At 53.4% G+C, this 3,793-nt stretch overlaps 1 protein-coding gene and 1 long non-coding RNA gene across 13 annotated transcripts in view; both read left to right on the forward strand.

The window, feature by feature from the left end:
• Positions 1-3,793, forward strand: part of DPP6 (dipeptidyl peptidase like 6) — an 851,682-nt gene that overhangs the window by 12,073 nt on the left and 835,816 nt on the right. The gene's annotated exons all lie outside the window — the stretch shown is intronic.
• The window catches only part of LOC125930324 (uncharacterized), a 3,364-nt gene continuing 1,100 nt past the window's right edge, over positions 1,530-3,793 (forward strand). For all 12 annotated transcript variants that reach the window (XR_007460132.1, XR_007460131.1, XR_007460134.1 and 9 more), the window contains exon 1: positions 1,530-3,744. This is a non-coding gene — a long non-coding RNA (uncharacterized LOC125930324). The remainder of the gene's footprint in view (positions 3,745-3,793) is intronic.

The raw sequence follows: 3,793 nt of genomic DNA on the forward strand, positions 1-3,793 counted from the left end.
CACACACACACACACACACACACACACACACACACACACATCTTTATCCATTCATCCATTGAAGGACATTTGGGCTCTTTCCATACTTCGGCTATTGTCGATAGCGCTGCTATAAACATGGGGGTGCCTGTGTCCCTTCGAAACAGCACACCTGTATCCCGTGGATAAAATACCCAGTAGTGCAATTGCTGGGTCGTAGGGTAGGTCTATTTTTAATTTTTTGAGGAACCTCCACGCTGTTTTCCAGAGCGGCTGCACCAGTTTGCATTCCCACCAACAGTGCAAGAGTTTCTCCGCATCCTCGCCAGCATCTGTTGTTGTCTGAGTTGTTAACGCAGACGGATTTTAAAATGTATTCTGCGTGTGGTGGGCGAGCACACCGTGCAGTGTGGTGGCACAGGGCACTGTTTTCCGGGCAGCCACTGGACGTGGGAAGGCCACGTCGGTAGAGGCCGGTTGTGCGCACAGACCTGGCGGTAGTTACAGAAGCTGCCCTGGGGAGCCCCTGGCCAGCTGGTGGAAAGCAGCAGCATGGAGGAGAACGCGTGTGGTCTCCAAAAGCTGGGCGGGCCAGGAAGGAGGTGGCCGGGGCCGGCAACCGGAGGGGAAGAAACCGCGAGCAGTAGAGCGCAGAGTGGGTCTACCCAGAAAGTAGAAGCAGGCTGGAAAATGGTAACAGAGCCTTGGGGGAGGACTGTCCGCTGACCCTGGGAGGAAGGACGCACCGTCCACGCTGTCCTCAGTGAGCGTGCCGGGGGCCCTCCACCACCGCGGTGTGATCGGCGGTCAGGCCGGGGTGCAGCCCGCTCTGGTTTCTGCAAGAATCCGGGGCCCCTGACTCCTGGGTGCGCAGTGGCCTCCGACGTGGGGGCCACTGATCTGCGTGTGCATTCAGCTCAGACACCTGCGCGGTTCCTTGCGTTCTGCAGAGCTGGCTTTGTGAAACCTGGGTGCTGATTCACGATCACTTAAAAGAAGGAGATGCGGAGAGAAGGCGCCAGGACTCCGCGGGCGCCCACAGGTCCCGGGCACAGAAGCTCAAGGGCGAACGGAAAGAGGCGTCCTCTCCCGTGGCTGCCGCTTCTTCCTCTGATGCCCTCAACCAGCCTGGCATTCCCGCCTGCGACTGTGGTGCACCACCCTTGTGGGAACTTGCGTGCCAAGCTCCCGGGACAGGGCTGTCCCCTCCAGCCTCCCCTCCCACCAGAGCCTCAGCCTGGAAGGAATCTTCCTCGACGTTCGCGCGTCCGGAGGGGGCCGACCAAGTGGGTCCGCTGTCCCCTCCCTCCGCTCTTTGCTTGCTTGCTTGTCTTTTTCCGGAATGTTTTCCTAGCCAAGATGTTTGGGTTGAGAGGCCTGCTGCTGACAAAGCCACTGAAGAGTTGCCTGGTTTCTGGAAAGAGCAGGACGCCCCGTTGGTCACCTTGCCAAACTAGGTGGCGAATGCCATGGTCTCTGCAAATTTCCTTGAAAAATTGGCCCACCTCAGTCTTGGATTTTTTTTTTTGTTCTTACTGTTTATTGTTTAGAGAGATAGAGAGAGAGAGAGGTGAGCCAGAGGCATCAGGACTTTGAAACACTCTCTGGAGGGTGGTTCTCAGAATGTGGTGCCTAGACCAGCAGCGTGAACGAGGTGGCATCGCCTGGGAAAGAAATGTGCCCCACCCGGACCTGCCGAGCCAGGAACGCGGACGGGGGTCGGGGGGGGTCGCAGCCTCGGACTCGAACGGCTGATTCTGGCGCATGCTACAGTCTGCTTCTAAATTTCCCAGTCCTCAGACTGGGGAAGGGGCATTGGTTTTGATTTGTTTTGTTTTGTTTCATTTCCGTTCCATTATGGATCAGGACTTTTATAAAATGCGACAGAAATGAAAAAAGTGAGAAAGCTAGAAGATTTACAGAATGCAAACCCAAATTTTGTATTCCTAGATCCGAAGCTGTACATTTGCTCCGTGAAAAGTGCTAGAAACCTTTCTAAATGGCATCCTCTCAATTTCTGCGCTCGTGTCTCAGAGAACCAGCAGCCAGCAGCGTGCCCAGGGGCTCTGGCCGGCTGACCGGGCTCAGAGCGGCCAGGCCAGCGGGCCTTGGACAACCTTCCTCGGTGACTGCCAGGACCGCCGGGTACCCGGCAAAGCCCCGGGTGGGGAAATACAATGAAAAGCAAACTCTCCTCCCAACCGAGACAACCTCATCACAGAGGCAGAAGAGACAGAAATTCATTTTATTATTGAATAAACATTCAGCCCCCCTGCGAGGACAGAAATCTCTCCTCTGTGTAGCCACAGATGGGGCCACTCCTGTCGGGTCGCATTTGCCACCTGGAGCCCGGGGACGAGTCAGGCCCCTGTCTCCCCGAGACCCCGGGAGGTGAGGCGGATCTTTCTCCACCATTACTTTTCAGAGATTCAGCTCCTGGGTCCTTGAGGCGGCATTTCTGAGTGGAGACACTGGCCAGAGGCATTTAGCCATTAAAAACATTTCCATACAAACAAGATTTGAAAAGGACAGAGAAGGAAATTCTGAAAGAAAAGGAGGAGAGTGTCTCTTTCTTCTGTTCCGTGGGGACACTTAATTTGTATCTGGGCTCACACCACACAATTCCCATCTTTTCTTCTCAGCCTTCTGTGTGGCTTGCGTTTTGGGAGCGAGCGAGTCTGTGAGTTATCACCGCAAATAATCTTCCTTCCCAGTTTCATTCTAAATTGATTCACGACAGGGTGCCCACATGGGGGGCGGGGAGGGACCAGGGTTAAAGAGATGGCTTTCATTTTTGACTTTGGTTATTAAAGAGAAATTGGGTATTTTCCCACTTTGTTCTAAAGTTTATTTTTAGCTACGATTACTTAAAATGATTCATTTTCTTAGACATCTAGGAAATGTTAATTACTGCAGATAAGACTCTATTCTAAAGCCTACTACAAAGGCTCGCCCCCCCCCTTCTTCTTTAGCACATATAAAGGAGATGATGTTAAAATGCTCTTATGCAAATTTAAAAATTTGGCTGTTACGTTAGCAGTGCTAATGACAGTTAATGCATTCCCAAAGCCTCTCTGTGACCCAAAATATTCAAGTGCTTAGAATTGTTTCAGGACCACCCTGCAAATAAACTAGAAGGGGACTTTTTTCCTGGAGATTAGTTCCCTGGACAAGGGATTCAGTTCGAATTTAAGGGATAAAAAAGAACTCTGGAGTCAGTGAGGTACTTACAGAAGTCTCTGCGGACAAAGGCTGAAACCCTCTTCTCCCAGATCGCAGTCATGGGGGAGCTACAGAATCAGAGAGGAACGGTCACAGCGATGGTTAGGGGGGATTGTCCTTCAGAAAGCAAGGCAGAGAGGAATGTGGGAAGAGGGCTATCACAGGAAGGAGAGGAAAGGGCCATCACAGGAAGGAGGCAAGAGGGCCATCACAGGAAAGTGAGGAGAGGGCTATCACAGGAAGGAGGGGAGAGGGCTATCACAGGAAGGAGGGGAGAGGGCTATCACAGGAAGGTGGGGAGAGGGCCATCACAGGAAGGAGGGGAGAGGGCCAACACAGGAAGGAGGGGAGAGGGCTAACACAGGAAGGAGGGGAGAGGGCTATCACAGGAAGGTGGGGAGAGGGCCATCACAGGAAGGAGGGGAGAGGGCCATCACAGAAAGGAGGGGAGAGGGCTAACACAGGAAAGTGAGGAGAGGGCTATCACAGGAAGGAGGGGAGAGGGCCATCACAGGAAGGAGGGGAGAGGGCCATCACGGGAAGGTGGGGAGAGGGCTAACACAGGAAGGAGGGGAGAGGGCCATCACAGGAA

The sequence above is a fragment of the Panthera uncia genome, chromosome A2 (genome assembly GCF_023721935.1).
Source record: "Panthera uncia isolate 11264 chromosome A2, Puncia_PCG_1.0, whole genome shotgun sequence".
Lineage (NCBI taxonomy): Eukaryota > Metazoa > Chordata > Mammalia > Carnivora > Felidae > Panthera > Panthera uncia.